We start from the raw sequence: 17,299 nt of genomic DNA, 5'->3' as shown, positions 1-17,299 counted from the left end.
CAACGGGGCTGGAGTTGGGATTATACGATAACCCTCCCATTAGTAATGAAGATTCCCCCATGACCAGGGCTGATTTTGCGATCATTACGACCACACTGGACGGTATTGTCAACCGCACCAACGTGCTGGCCGACGAAATCGCCAATCACACGGGGGTCTTAATGAAAAAACTGGAGGAAGTAGTCGCGGCTAAATCCCGTAAGGACCCCACCAACAACGCCTGCTTCACCTGTGGGGAAACGGGGCATTGGTCACCAGATTGCCCGCAGAAAACCACCTAGAAAACTAAAGAGTGCGACCCGTGCTACAAGTGTGGGCAAATGGGCCATTGGATTGCGGACTGTCCAAAACAGCAGGACGTGATTCCTACCATTCCAAGCGCAAACCCAAGTTCGCGTGAAAGACTGTGTTTTAATGTGTGGACTTTATAAATTATGTTTAATTGTGTGGATTTTATAAATTGTTTCATTGTGTGGACTTTATAAATTGTTGATTTGATAAATATGTAAACTTTTAATTGTTCATTTAATAAATGTGTAAACTTTCAACCATAGTTCTTCTTTAATTCAATTCTTTATTTGAAATTTAACAAAAAGAAATACAAAAGGAATATCCATACAAAAGGAATACAAAAGCAATATCAAAACGTTCACACGCTATCTCCCCACCTCGCCAGCTTGACCTCGCCAGGTGGCCTGCTGGCCACCTGCCCAGCTTGACCGCACCAGCTGGTCACCTGCCCAGCTTGACCACGCCAGGTGGCCTGCTGGCCACCTGCTTGACCCCACGCTGACCCCTACACTCATGTGAATCTGCACTCCGCTGACCCGCCTATAAAACCTACACTCAAAACTGCACTCAGTTGAACCGCCTATCGAGCGGGGTTATACTACTAGTATGGTCTCCGAACTGGTGAGCCACTCATGCTTCCAAGTTTTCCCGCATGCCGTCTGGATCACCTTGATTTTTAGCGAACATTTTGTGAAGTACTGAATCACCTGATTGCTTATCTTTGCGGCTTTACTATTCTTCAAGTCATATAAATGTTTAGTGACATTTTTAACTCAATGTAATTTTAACACAAGTACCGTAACGATCAAGTTTTGTCTTTATTCTTACACCCAGTTCATCCTCAATCCTTGATATCACAGTATTGTCTCCGTCATCCTCAATAACTTCAACTGGTGTCTTTTGTGACATCATCTCCTTTATCGCCTGAATCCCTATATGCATGGTGTTCATAACCGTGACGGTGAGAGTTTGTTATCATTAAATCAATTTACTTAAAATCTTATGCTGTAAAACTAACAAATTCATTGGTTAATGAAAATCCTGTTTATTGCAAGTTAACGCACAAAGATTATTTGATAATGATATATTTAAGAAACATTTGAATTGTAGATTTTTTTTTTGATTTTCTTTATACAATTATATAGTCTTAAATTTTACAAGTACCTAATGATACTTTTCATTTGTGACGTCAATTAATTAAGTGTTTAGATTGTAGCAGATGACAGTCATGAAGGCTGTATATTTCCAATCTTGCCAATTAATATTCCGCGGTCTTATTCGAAACACAGGGGCTATGACAATGAGACATAGGCATGGTATTCTATATGTTTACTTAATTTTCAATTTTGTCTTGAAACTGAAAATTCTTCAAAGCACATTTACATTACTAGTTGAAATAAAACTAGTGCTTCAATTTTTGAAAAATGAATTAAAAGAAAATTCTACAAGCTTAAGGTTGTTCAACAGATATTTTTTACTTGGAAGCTGTGTAATCAAAATTATTATGCTTGCATACACAATTTAGTTCCGTGTATCATATTTAAAAAGACAGAATCATACACACCAAAAAGATATTTGTTTCTTATGATATGATTAATTGAATTATATAATATATTCTATGACACAGGCTGTTTACTTCTTACATAGTAGTAGATTCCTGACTTTATTTTTGTAATAAACTTCCTGGTCACCGTACTGTAACCTTCCTATAGTACCAATTTCTATGGGGATCTGAAAGTCAATCTCCGACCTTTTCGTAGTAAATACGGGAATTAAGGAACCAGAAGTGATGTGTCTGCGGATAGCGTCGATTTTGGACAATAACGGCCAAAAATCCTTTACAAAGGCCTTAGTGAGATAGATAAACACAAACCCACAGTGTAATTGGTTGTTCCTCTGATAGAACTCTGAAAATGATTTATCATTGATTGATAAAACTAGAAAATTTGGAAATCCTTTCATGACGTCATGAATTAAGTTATTCCTGAATTCCTTACAGGAATGGTGGTCCTTTTCTGCCGACAACAACAAAACGTCGTGAATTTGCGCTTCCATAGTTAAAAAGGAAAACCAAAATGTAAATACATGCAATTCTGCCGAATCAATCCTCACTGTTTACATAGATCATTTTCATTGAGCAACACACTTCAAAAATTCCATCCAAATCCCTGATACACTTAGAACTTCACCAGGGACTCCCCTTAACTTAGACAAAAAGACTTCCTTTTAATGCGATCCTACTGAAAATAAATTATGTCCTCATTGGTGAATGCATGGTCGAAACAAAGGAAGAGGGAAACCTCACTAACAAGGAAATTCTGGATCAGTTTTGTAATAATTTTGTACTAAGTCATGAATGAATAGGGCGTGTTATTAGAATTTATTTACTAGATTGAGTTGAATGTCTCGAATTAACAGTAATTACTATTCTTGTAATTGGAAACATATGATCGTAAGGGGGCTCTCTACACCTTGAAATAGTAGTAGCACGAAATGATATAATAATGAAATATATGATTTCATGAAATAAGTAAAAAATAAAAGCAGAAAACATACAGTTTTGGATTTAAAAAAACCGCGACTTTTCAAAAATTGATTTCCATAAACAAAATACTATGGTGGATTTGAACGGGTCACTAACCCAATACAATACTTTATCCACCGAACTACGATTAAAGACACACAAATCTAGTTGCTCTTTCTAAAAGAAATATTACGTGCATCAATGGAATTAATGATATTCAAATGAAGAGAGCAATAATTCAACTGCGCGCAATATACGCAGTACTCAAATCGTAGCGCGCATCAATTCCATTGTTGATATTATTAAGTTATCAAAATATTTGAAGAGGTCAACAATTTAATTATTGCGAACATCAATTCAGCTGAATGATTAATGCTATCAATAATTCAATTAATATACGCAATAATTCGGAATTGAAGATATCATTAACCATTTGAAAATTTAATTGAATTGTTGCGCTCATCAAAATGAATTGGTATATCTTCAAACAATTAAAGTGTTGTCTATGTATGCTTTTACGAAAAAAACAGGCTGAGAAGAGTTTTTTTTATTCTTAGTGACAATTACAGATGAGATGACAACATTCCACTTTTTAAATCAACAATTCGTGGGTCTAGGTCCATTTCGTCTCCTTCCTGAACACCTGCATCGGTATATCTTGTTGGACGGACAGCGACCTGATGACCTACTGCAACTTCCAGAGTAGGAGCCGGAACATCGACAGCTTTGGTTACATGTGAGCCAGCGCCAGTCGTTGTTGATTCGCCAGTTGCTCCTTCGTGTGTTGCATTTGCTTTGATTATCCCAGCAGTGTCCGATGTAATTTCCGTCAGCCTGTGGTGTCCACAGTAGTAACAGCACCATGACCAATAGAACGGCTCCGGTGAGAGCTATCTTCCCCACAGTCATATTGCTTCCCTGTAACGAGACACGCTGTTAATTGTTTAGAAGAAATATGCCGCTGTTTAATTACAACAGACCCAGTGGCCCCTATGTAATGTTACAAAAAATAAGATTGGAATTCATGTTATATTTTAACACTGCGAGTTTGCGATTCGCTTGACGAATATGTTAATTATGTGAAACTATGGTAAACAACAACAAACAGTCCCTTGCATATAGCCTCGATATCCCTTGCTCATGGTCTCGATATCCCTCGCACATGGCCTCGACATCCCTCGCACATAGCCTCGACACCCCTCGGGCATGGCCTTGACACCCCTCGCACATAGCTTCGACAAAGCATTATCGGCCCTATTTGAATCCATGCGAAACTATCTGTTACCAGGTGTAGATTCGTTTGAGGAGCGTTCATTACCATGGATTGAGAATCACCTATTCGTAGATGTGATATCACATATTCAGTAGGTGATACGTGCATCACATATATCACCGGTTCAGGTTCTGAATTAATGATATCACTTCTTTTGTATCACCTGTTCAATGAATATTACCTATTCAGGTTCTGAATCAAAGATAATTACGTATTCAAGATTTGTATCACGTGTTGAATGAATATCACCTATTCATTCATGGTTGGACTAAAACAGTAACAGTTAGGTACAAAATAAATAGTGTATAATGAGTTTAACAAAGGTCAAGGTCACTGATAACAGAATTTAGAAATACAGATTGTTCAAGACCATCTTAGGCTACTAGTATGTTTATTCTCAGGTGACATGTCGTGACTCTACATCAGAGCCATTTTTTCAAAATCAATATCAGGCAAAGGGTACACAGTAGTTTGAACATTGTCCTTGTGACCTCAAAAATTCTACGGGTAATCTGCTTCTTATGTTTTACCAATGTACCAAGTTTGATGTTTGTCAAGCAAAGGGTTCTCAAGATATTGAGCGAACGATACTTATGTTCAGAGAAGTTTGACCATTTATCTTATTCGAATCCCGCTCGCGCCGGTAAATGAGAAAGTCTCCCAGTTTGCTTTTCGGAAGGTCGGTGTCTCTTCCCAGGTACATTGTATCTGGGTTCTCTCTTCCACCAATAAAAACTGGGAGCCACCAGATAACTGAAAAATTGTTGAGTGTGGCGGAAAACATCAATCAATCAATCAAAATCAATAGGAGTCATCTACTCCTTTGGTAGAACCAGTTTACAATGTTTGATGTCTAGTAAAGGATTTACAAGATATTGATCAGACAACATCTTACTGTGTCCAGTTTGATCCTTGACACTGTGATCTCAAAATCAATTTAGAGGAAACAAGTGAATCAGGTTTGATGTTAGGCGAATGGTTCTCAAGATAATGAGCGGAGAGTATCTTACTATGTCCAGTTTCACCCTTGACCTGAAAATCAAGGGCAACCACTTTAAGTTTAGTAAGTTTTGTAACCGTTAAGCAAAGAATTTTTCAAACACTGAGCGGACAATATACAGAATACATGTAGTTTGACTCTCGACTTTTGACCTCACAATCAATAGGAGCCATCTACTCATTGGGTAGAACTAATGTACCAAGTTTGTTTTGAAACCGAGTGACGATTCACAACTACCTACAATATATTTGATTTACTAAACATATACAAACTGTACTCACACGCAAAAGAAAACTATCCCCAATGAAACGTCAGTGATATTTAAAATTTATTGATAGCACTTTTGAATTGCATGATATCAGCGATCCCGTTTCCGCGAAAAACATCAATACATACCCCGATTAGCACAGAACATTTCATGTGCCTTTTTGTTATCTTCCATGTATCTGCTAAGAATAGCCCGATTGTCATATTGCATACAATATCATTAGGCTTATAAATCTCAGCGAGATTCGTCGAGGCTGGATATTTGGACTGACGCCTCTCTAGAAGAGGGATCAGTCCACATTTCCAGCCTCGACGAATCTCGCTGCGATTACAGGCTATATCTAGCGATGTACGCAACAGGGCAGTGCAGTTACTGTTGGCTGGAAACACCCAAGCACTCTGTATGTCAACGAAAGCACGATCTCATCTCTACAAACGCCTTAGACTCACTGGTCAACTGCCAACCATCCTTTAAACTGGCCTACCGTAACGACGTCCCATCAGAATGCTTTCATGAGGTTGCAACACTTACACAACCGATTTAGAATTGCACAAAAAATCGCAAATGAGACACCACCAGGGACGTATAATCCAAGAATAAACTAAAATAGTAATTTTGTTTATAAATAATTTGATTACAAATGTATTGCACTCCAGAATTATTTGCTCATTCTTAAGATTGAATTGAATTAATACACTAAAATGAAAAACAGTGCGAAGGAGTAGTGTGAGGCTGTCTCCCAGGCCTTGTTTAAATAGGATAGTGCCTTCCCCGGTCTTTCTTGCTTGTCCATCTGAAAATTTGCTTTAAGAACTCTCTTTCAAAACTGAAGCGATTCGTCAAGACAGATATAATACGTGTAGTAGGAACAGTAAAGTTATTCGTCCTAACATAGAATCGATTCGTCTGTACGGAAATGTTATTCATTTTTCCGAACCAAGAATACTCATTCATTCGAAGGAAAACTAATTTTTCTGAGAGAAAAATTGGTTGGAAAGAAGAAATAATTCGTCTAAAAGATTCAAATTGTTCCCCACTTGATCCTTTGGGTGCCACTGTAAAGAGCAAATTTAAAAAAAAAAACAAGTTATGCAAATACCTAACAGAAAATGAAATACGATATATACTCACTATGCAGAGTTATTCCAAAAACTGTCCAATATTTTAAATGTTGCGTGCCCCAACTATAACACAATTCACGTGTTTCTTGCTTTTATATCCACGACCCGATTGCAGCATTCCAAAACTGACGTGTTCAGGAATCGTGTGCATATCTATCATCAAAAACATGACCCATGTTCTTTGACATGTTTACACGTGAATTATGTAGTCAATATGACACAATGCCTGGTTCATCTGGGAATGCCTTTTTCACGTTTTAAAATACTATTTAAAAAATACTCATTGATTCATACTATACATATATACACACACTATGTACTAACCAGAGGCGTCTACCAATAGCCCACCACTCTACAAGCCTACAACTTTATAGATATCTAGTATAGGAACTTCGTCAGCTACATCCTACCCATATGTTTCTGCCTGCATCAGCGAAATCCTCATCATGAACAGATTTCTACACCCTACCTATAGGCACGGTCACTTAAAGTTGATGTAACGTCCATGATTTTTTTTTTTTAAAAAAGGTAAGAATTGAACATTCTTCGGTTTTAACTTTTGGGGATCTGTGGATGTTTTTTGATCGGTCTGACCAATAATTCGTTCGCATATGTTTACTTTCAATATCTACATAGCCTTATTCCGCTAAACTCCCGCTTCTTCGAAGTGAAATATATCTGAAACTCTTAAGTGTTTAAGAATTTTACTAGAATATCTCACTTCCGGTTAAATCGTTCATGACGTCATAATTTAGAGTACCTTTTGCTGGCACATGAAAATACATTAAAGCTTATAAATTCGTCATTTACCCACGTGTATTTTGAACGTCTTCTTCGCTTCCATTTCATGTGTGTATCATAATAACATCGTATGTAATCCTTATCACTGAGATAAAAAAAAAAAAAGGAACTGAAATCGAGATCTACTAAACACGGAGAAGGTATATTGCAAAGTAAGGTGTTTATCAACAAAATCATCTATCTTATGAAATCTACAAATATTGATTATCAATTTTGTTATTATTCTTTGAAATACATATACATTGTATACCACAATTCTAGCACTAAAAATTGTGTCAATGTAGCCGTAACTAAAGAGCATTGAATTGTTTAAACAAGTTGTCTTCCTTTTGTATTTTGAAGAGAGCATTATGTCCTTTGTATACGTAGTCAGAATTTGAAAAGCTTCGTCGTGCAATTTTCCTGATTTTAAGATCTATATCAGCTAGGTTCAGGTCCATTTCACGTCCCTGTACAATCATATCGGCCTTGTCAGTGAGGGGGCATAATGAATTGTGGTGTCTGCAACTTCAGGTAGCGTAGCGGAGACATCAACAGCATTGAGGACAAGTTTGCCAGCCATATCCAATAAGCTAATAGTCCCATAGTGTGCACCTGCTCCAAGTTCTCCAGCCGTCCCCAATGACCCCCCCCCCCCCCCTACTCCCACCTTTCTGTTCATTGTGGACATGTCAATAACAGCACTATGACAAACAGAGGGACATTGTGTGTGGGTTTGTTTTGTTTTTTCAAAAAAAAATGTATTTATTGTTAAAGAGTTTTCAATAAATTCTAAAAGAAAATGTTTCACACAGTTTGTTCGCACTTTATTGTGACGTCATTTTGACAATAAAACATTTTCTAAACATACTGTGGATAATATTTCGTACTCTATAACACCATGGATCATCGTGACCATGGTGAAAAGATTCAGTAACACACGGGTTCAAGATATTTTAAGAGATCGGTCTATTTATTTTACTCAAAAACAACATAAATGAGAGTTTTTGTTGTCTAAAACAAATCGCACGGAACGCATGTAGCAGAATATGCCCCATACTTTGAATGAAAGTAGTTACTTTTCTCAAACACTCGTGTTTAATATCGAGTACCTAAGAAAATTTGCACGGATGTTTGCTTCATGAGCTGAATTCAAGGTTTGAAATAACTTGAGAAAGAACCATGATAATGTGTCACAAAAATATAAAAGGACATTTATTTTTTTTACTGAATTGAGGTTCATTATAGTCTTATTTTGACGAAATGCTTGAAAATGAAAATAACGCAGGGTGAAAAGATGGAAGATGTACATAGCGTTACCAAGGTGAAAAGATATCAGAGATTCTCATATTGATTAATATCGCTAATATCACTCAACATGATTAATATGTTGGTGTCAACACGATACAAGTAACAGAGATCAATCATTATATAAAATAGATGCATAATCATATCTTCTAACAATACAGATAAAAAAATGTTTAATACAAATAATGGAAATAAATAATGACCTTTTTGTACTTGATATACGAAAAAAATTCATAATATCAAATGAGAGTTTAAAAAGATATATTAGGAGTAATGTCAATTTCTAAAATTTCACATGATTTTCAAGGTCTTATCTTAAAATTTAAAACGGATATTTAAAAAAGTGGGGGATTGGAGACCAAATTTTTTAAATTATTGGCAAAAATAAAGTATATTGATTTAAAGATTCGGTGTTCTATTTGGAAAAAGATATCAACAAAATTAATGAATTACAACATTTGATCTAGTTCCAAGTTTCAACTACTTGTATCATAAATTATAAAACTAAAATACACGTATGGGAGTATATAAATAGAAAATATATTAGATGAAACAGAAACTAATATCACGCAGATTTAGAAGTGTTTGATTAATCAATCCTTCCGCCGTAAAATACAGTCCCTGTAAAAATCTTTCAGATTTCAACTGCATGAATATGGTTTAGTAATAAATGTGTAATATGTTTGTACCAACCAACCAGTAAATATTTAGTTGTAACATCCTGCGCAGCTCAGGAGCCAACTTCCTTGAAACAAAATCACACATCATATAGTTCTATATACTTATATCTCAAACTCTACTTCCAGCTCCTCGGACATACGAGGACATCTGAACTGTGAACGGGACACTTGCTTTTATTTCGCAATGTTCTATCACTTTTATCCCTTCTGAGTGATCAGGATGTACTTCGAAAATAATTGTAACAGTTTAGGATATATATAAACAACCAGGTTCGTGTTATTTTAAAACAGAAAGCCACACTTGGTCTAAAAAAGTTTTCAATTTTTTCCGCTTTCCAAACCGTCATATTTTACTTATGGATGCATAAGTAGCTAGGTAGGAACGTGAATATGTATCCCCACCCCCCCCCCCCAAAAAGCCCCCCAACAACCAACGGTATGTAAGTGAATTTTAACTAATACTAAACAATGAAATATATATATATACATGTATGTATGTATCTATCTATATATTTTTTGCGGACCAAAAAGTTTAAGAGTTATTCAATTTTAACGAGCCAAATTATATGAAAGGTGGATACTAACATCACTCAAATTTATCAACACCAGTATATCATTTAATTCTACGGTAAATAAGATGAAACATTATTTAAGAAGTAGAGAAATTGAAAGTGAAAAAGAAGTGCCAGAAAATGCTCAGAATTCAGGATTTTGCGCTTTTGGGGGCCTAGGCGGCCCCCAGACCCCCGGCCTATCGGGAGTATAACCTTTAAATCAGTATTCTCTTTCTTCTTCTTTTTAAATTGCGAAATAAGGTCTAAGAATGGAGATTAAAATGACTAGAACTTTAGAAACAAGTAGTTAATAAACTAAGCATTTTCATGTCTCAAGATCTCCCTAAGATGTTATGTACACCAGCAAAGGAGTAAATAGGGCTAGTCGTGGAGGATGTTCAAAGTACAAAAAAGATCAAGTGCTAGACATTCCCTTTCATAGATTCCTGGATCCGCCTATGTATATATATATATGATTTTCAATGTTTAGCTTTAGTTAAGAATCAATGATGATACTTCAAAGATAAGGGTGTAATCTGTGTGTTAGATCTAAAGTAAATTGTAAATTATCTGGTACTTAGGTCCTGAAGTAATGTACGTTTCTTTGATAACATCATCATCGGATATGCTTATTCATGGCATGAATAATATGAAAAAAGACTGCATATTAAAATTTTCCAATATATTTGTATATGCTTAAAATCACATGATCCTCTTTTCTCCAGATGTATATACATGTAATTTTCCATAAACTAGTATCAAACTAAGAATGTTTCTTCCTTGTACGTTGTTTTTCACCCCTTTCGAGATTTTTTCACTGATGTACAGACATCAATAGCTATAGATGAAGTACCACAAATAGACCTATGCATGGTACTCGGGGGCTGTAGCAATGGTGGTTCTTTATCGTGTAAACGCCTACCGTAACATGGGACATCCGTTTCTAAGGTCATATCCGAAAGACTATATGTCGCGCACTTTTCGATGGACACAGTCTCTACTTATGTTTGATGCAGCGCCTGGATCCCCCCATCCCACCCACCACCACCACCACCCACCGGTCAAACTTCCCTAACCACTACCTAAATGGCACACCATATTTATTTCTCTATAAAGATATCTTACATAATCTATGAGATATCTTCTATTCTTATTAAGATATCTATTAAATTTTACAAGATATCTCATATGATTTACAATTTACAAGATACATCACAAAATATATAAGATATCTTGTATACTAAACAAGATATCTTATAAAGTTTATGAGATATCTAATTTTTAAAAAAACCCAGAACATATCTTATAAATTCATTTTATAAGATATATTATAAAACATATATGAATTTTTATAAGATATCTCATAAGCTTTAAAAGATATCATAACTTTTATAAGATATCTTATAATATTTATAAGATATCTTATAAAAGAAAGTTTATAACATCATATATTTCACATAAGATATCTCATATGATTTACAGTTTATAAGATATAACATAAAATATATATAAGATATCTCATAAACTATATAAGACATCTAAAAAAAACTTTATAGGATATCTCATAAACTTTATAAGATATCTTGTATATTAAACAAGGTGTATCATAAAGTTTATGAACTTATCAACTTTCTTTTATAAAATATCTTATAAAAGTTAAAAGATATCTTGTAAAAATTATAAGTTAATCTTATAAAGTTTATGAGATATCTTATTTCAAAAAGGTTAGTTAGATATTTCATAAAGTTTATGAGATATCTTTTACAGTGTATGAGATATCTTATACAGTTTATGAGATATCTTATATGATATATAAGATATTAAACAATATCTTATATGATATATAAGATATCTAATATATTTAATGAAATATCTTATAAGGAAAAAAATGTAAGGTACCTCGTATCTTTTATAAGATCTTATAAAGGATGTACAAGATATCTCATAAACTTTCATAAGATGTCTTTAAAGAGGAATAAATGTAAAAATGGCGTGCCATATACCCTGGTTACCGAGACCTGTGATCAGATCAGAGTAGTTTTGCTACTATTATGCTTTGCATTCACATTCAAGAAATAGATTTCATTTTTGAAAAATACATGAGGATATGAACTGCGCCGCTTTACGCCAGCATGTTTAATGAAACGTATGGTGGTGTGAAACTTTCCTGTTCATACCCTGAAATGAAATTTATTCTTTACATTTTACTTTCATTTCTGACGGACTATCCCCAGTTGTTGAATATTCGTACTATATTTATCAAGATTCATACGCACATCGTTCACATTCATGAGGAAATGACTGCCATTTCAATTGGTAAAGATATCGATGGTAAAACTACTGAAAATGTAAATATATCATACATTGTAATCAGTAACATATTTACATATAATGTATTTAAAACCGCATGAACACAAAATATCCATTAAACAAATTTTGGGAAGCTGTTTAAACGGTAAAATCATCTTTAAAAAATCATCATGATGCATGTAAGGGTGCTAATTGAGAGTGATGAATTATGACATATTTCCCAATCAAGATAATCAAACTAATAAAGTTTCACTGTAGTACCTGTATACTATCCACTGAGGTAAGTAAGCTTATCAAATTATACAAAAATACTGTGTGTGTATATCTGAGTAGTTATGGTAAAGTATATTACATATTTTATCATTCGAAAATTAATTGCTTCTTCATATTCACAATATCAGCTAGTGTCATGTGCTCATTTGAATAAGAGTTGAAGGACAGAAGCTTTGTAAAAGTCATCTCGATCACAGTATCTGAGTCCTTTTAAGATGTTAATCCCGAAAGGAATCTTGAAATCCGCAGTACTCCTCGACTTCGTAAAAATTGGTACCAGAACACGAATAGTATCAGTCCCATACAACGAATTTCTGATGCAATCCTCTTGTGAAACTCTCGGCCAGGAATCTTCACAGAATGATTTTGTTAGGAAAAGAAATACGAAAAGAGAGTGTTGGGAAGCCTCTTCTAACTTCCCCATTTGAGTATCGTCCAACATCGTGATTGTTTTACATTTCTCTGATATTAGTACTTCGCTTTGTAAATGTTCACTAAATTCTCTAGCCTCGTTCTCGTCTACTTTTGCATAAATAATGGTAATGCCCGGTACCGTCTCTGCTTTTCCACCTGTAGTTTGTGAATTGGAGAGGTCTTGTTCGTTCTTCATATCTGCCAGGCTGTTTATAAAAAGTGAAATGTACATAAGAAGTATATGTCGGGTAGTGTATATAAGAAGATGTGTGATAATTTTCTTCTTGCTAACGGCTATTTTTAACCACCGATGATAACATTTGCACATTGCAACATATTAGAAAATAAAACTAGGTTAAAGGCTGCCTATCCCTTGTGTTTTCGGAAAATAAAACTACCGTAACAGCGAAATAAAAAGAAGACAACATACAACACACACACACACACACATATATATATATATATATATATATATATATATATATATATATAATAATAATTTTGATATGTATACATGTTTAAATTTCAGATATATTTTGTCCTATTTATTGATCTAACATCGATCTAAAATAAAATTTCTCAAATCAGGGATTTTATTAATCTACCAGATTACGTGATTAGTTAAAATAAAAAATACAACATAATTAATTTTAAAGTTTATATTTAGTTTATAAACATTTCATTTTATAACACGGAATTCAAAAACCCTATACATGTATACCATATTATCAATGGGGATCCAGATTTAAATAGGTCTTAAATACCTCAATACCCCTTGCTTGTCGTGAGAGGCGACTAAATGGGGCGGTCCTTCGGATGAGACCGAGACCCCGTGGCACAGCAGGTGAGGCACGATAAAGATCCCTCCCTGCTCAAAGGCCGTATGCGACGCCGAGCATAGACCTAAATTGTGCAGCCCTTCACCGGCAATGTTAGTGAAAAATTGTAAGCGGGACATTAAACAGTATACAACCAACCAACCAATCACAAAAAAGAAAGAAAAGAAAGAATTTAAAGGAAAAAACACAGAGAAATATTTATATACATGCAGCAAGCGGTCTCCATAATCAGAAAAAGTACTATCATCATTTTGTTCACAATGGTGGGTGTTTATCATTAATATTTACTCTCAAAATTTACGGCCCCAGGGTAATTTCTGTGGAAACGAGGAGATTATTTTTATTTGGTCTGGATTGGAAAGACCGAATATAAATAGACCCCCTTGTTTCCACAGAAATTTAGCCCCGGGGTATGAACTTCGATGTTTCCGAACCCGATGTTTATTCACTATTAGTAAAAATTGGAGGGACTGATCTCCATAACCAGAGAGAGTAGCATCACCATTTTTTCACAGTGGTAGGAGTTGAACACTAGCACCCCATCCTTAAAATTTCAGTCTGGTTTTCTTTTTTATGCATATGCAATTTTGAATTGCGAACTGCGTTCCGCAATGCAATTCACTATTGAATTGCGAATAGTAATATAGCAATAATTATTCAGTTCCGAAGTGCAGATTAGAAACACTTGTTCCTGATAAGATTAAACAGTGAAATTTATTAAATCATAGAACATTATAAACGAAACAATCTCCGTACATGTTGTCTTTTTTTAAACTCGAATCATTTGGAAAACCCTGCATTAATATACATGTAATCAGCTACTGATACTAAAGTTTACACAGCTGAATTTATACACAGTATCGTAGGTGTGGAAAGCAAGAAAACGCGAATAATTTTTTTCTCTTTATATGAAAATATATCTGATGCACGAAGTAATCATTTTGACAAACTATTGAGATTTCATGACCGAAATATTCTTGATTGGGGGCAATGAGTCATTGGCATCTGAAATAAATTGCGTAATGTTGTTACATTTTTGTACCAATGATATTGTTTTAGCGACTACAATATGTACATCAGAAAATTAAACTTTATTTTTCTTCCAATATAAAATTTTAAAGTATATCTTTACAAGAAAATAATCACTATGACATTCACAATAAAGTAATAAAAATGTTTCTCCTTCAAGATCTCTATCATTTATTCAATGTTGTTATGCTCCGCTCCATGTGGGCACCTCTGGTCCGATTAATTCTAAAAGGACAAGTAAATAATAAAAACTAGATAAAACTTTTTTATGCAAATGATATTTGTAACTTTTTGCTAGGATCTCTCAGGCTTATATATATATACAATTTTTATCTGGGACATGCTTTTTATTACTTCATTAATTATCTAATATTAATTGCATTTGATCAAATTAATGCGGGGGAAGTATGTGTACTACATTGTAATATTGCGTGTATGTATCTAGATGTGTCCTTTAACCTGAGGATCTCTTTACGTGCACTCCCGAGGGAAAGCGGAAACCGGACGTCCTAGAAACACGTGGCGGCGTACCGTCGAGGAAGAACGAGGAGAGTAAGCAGCCTCAGGGGCACGGAGAGCGTAAGTTACTATGAGGGAGGGTGTAGAAGTACTAGTATTGGGTGTATGAATTTAAATATGTGTTTTATCAAGAATAAAAAGATTACATGAAATTTCCATTTTCTCGCCTATGGGTGTTGATCATTTTTACTTGTTCGTAGACATGGTGTTGATCATTTTTACTTGTTCGTAGACATGGTGTTGATCATTATTACTTGTTCGATGTTGAATGTTTTGAACAGGCACGTCAGGGTGGGGAAGTTTTTTTTTTTTTTTTTTTTTTTTTTTTACAATGTTCATTTTGCGTTAATTTTACATGCAAAATTAGTTATACAATGTACTCTCTAGTGAAGTACTGTGTAAGATATATTGAGTGACTGGCCCCTTCAATCTTTATTGTAGTTCTGAATGTATGAGGAAGTGAACTGACATTACTAAGGATTACTACCACCACCCCAAACCCCTATATAACATTGTAAAATATAGGTAATCTTTTATTTTCCCCATTTATTAATTTAGTGTTAATTTAGATTCGTTTCTACATTTAAAATAGGGGGGGGGGGGGCGGTTCGTGTGTCGATTACTTTCAGACTTCCACGCATATTCTGAGGGATTACAGACATTTATTTCAAGACACGTTGAAGTAGTTAATCAGTGTTCTTGTTTATAATTGTTAAGATTGTATATGGCCCTTGAGGGACCTTGATTAGTGAATAAATAAAATATAACATTAAGAATTTGTTGACAACTTACGTCGGTCTGACAATTCACTTCAATGTAGTTAAAATTTCACACAATGAGAAGGTACCGAATAAAATGGTAGTAATAATTCACGATGTTTCCCAATCAAAATACGTCGTTTATTAGATGGATTAAAATCCCGTGCTTCGTTTCCTAGGGGCATATTAATATGAAATTTTTTGAGTGCTGCTACAATATTGAGGAAAAGTCACATTTATGTTTAGTTTTTACTTGTTTACTTTGTACATCCACTCTCTTTCTCGCTCCCACACCGAATCACCTGTGATTATTAAGATGAGTCTGTTTGCTCAAAGAAATAAACATTGATTGATTAAAGATATGATGTCATAATTTAAACACCAATTCTATTGATTTGAAATCGTTTCAGTTGATAAGGAGGGAGGGGTAATGTTGATTCATCATAGCCTGATATTAACATTTCATAACTTTATCTTTCCCTCCTCCACATGACGTCTCGCTGAAATATCACAAAACAAAATACGTAACTTACTGTTGCTAGCAGGATGTTCTTAAATCCTTGAATACTTCCTGTGTATGTTTTATTTATTTATTTTTGGTGCAGTTTTATTTGTTTGGTGTAATTTATCTATCTTCTCATCCTTTTTCATTCATTTATTTTTCAACATTTTGTGTGTTTTATTCAATATTATCTAATCCAAAGTACCGAATAAACATCAAACATTTCTACAAGAGTTTTTAATAGTTTTTCATAACGTTCTTAATGATGTTTTCTATCAATTCACTATTATGAAATGCCTTAGGTAGCCATTCAATATAACAGACAAGCATGAAGTTATAATTTCTAGACGATTAAAAAAAATATTTATACTCAATCAATACTAACATTACAGCGTATAGGAAAGAAGCAAAATATTTATTATTTATATTCTACAATGGACGTGTTTTCTCTACACATACAACTTACATAGAATATTGAATATGCTCCCAATAACTTCTAATTCCTACTAAACGGCCAACACTAAATATGTATAGAATAATCTGTCGTAAAAGTTGATAATTCAGTCGGTCTGAAAAATTTTCAGCTGATTAACATATTTTGTCTAATCTACATTTGACAAGAAGTTTTCTTCTCCGCAAACTGAAAATTTTCAAACGAACCACATCTCTAAATCTGAAGTTTGAAAATTCCTGTAGAAGCTTATACATCATTTCAAACACTATATATATATATATATATATATATATATATATATAGCTGTGAAATTCAAAAACATTTTAATGTTAACTCAGCGCTGATTGAAAAGATTATATGTATCGCCGCACGAGCAAAAACATTTTCAGCGTAGACTCCCTC

At 34.3% G+C, this 17,299-nt stretch overlaps 2 long non-coding RNA genes across 2 annotated transcripts; both read right to left on the bottom strand.

Annotated features, from left to right (window-relative positions):
* Positions 1–3,347: 3,347 nt before the first annotated feature.
* LOC125680704 (uncharacterized) lies at positions 3,348–6,675 on the bottom strand. The gene is made up of 2 exons (XR_007372049.2): positions 6,488–6,675; positions 3,348–3,733 (listed from the first exon to the last, which is right to left on the bottom strand). It is a non-coding gene; the product is annotated as an uncharacterized LOC125680704 (long non-coding RNA).
* A 5,471-nt stretch (positions 6,676–12,146) lies between these two features.
* LOC125681165 (uncharacterized) lies at positions 12,147–16,217 on the bottom strand. Its single transcript, XR_007372178.2, has 2 exons — positions 13,561–16,217; positions 12,147–13,002 (listed from the first exon to the last, which is right to left on the bottom strand). It is a non-coding gene; the product is annotated as an uncharacterized LOC125681165 (long non-coding RNA).
* Positions 16,218–17,299: the final 1,082 nt, after the last annotated feature.

This window comes from Ostrea edulis, chromosome 2 (assembly GCF_947568905.1).
Source record: "Ostrea edulis chromosome 2, xbOstEdul1.1, whole genome shotgun sequence".
Classification (NCBI taxonomy): Eukaryota; Metazoa; Mollusca; class Bivalvia; order Ostreida; family Ostreidae; genus Ostrea; species Ostrea edulis.
The sequence above is the reverse complement of the archived record's forward strand: the minus strand, read 5'-3'. Positions and strand labels throughout refer to the sequence as shown.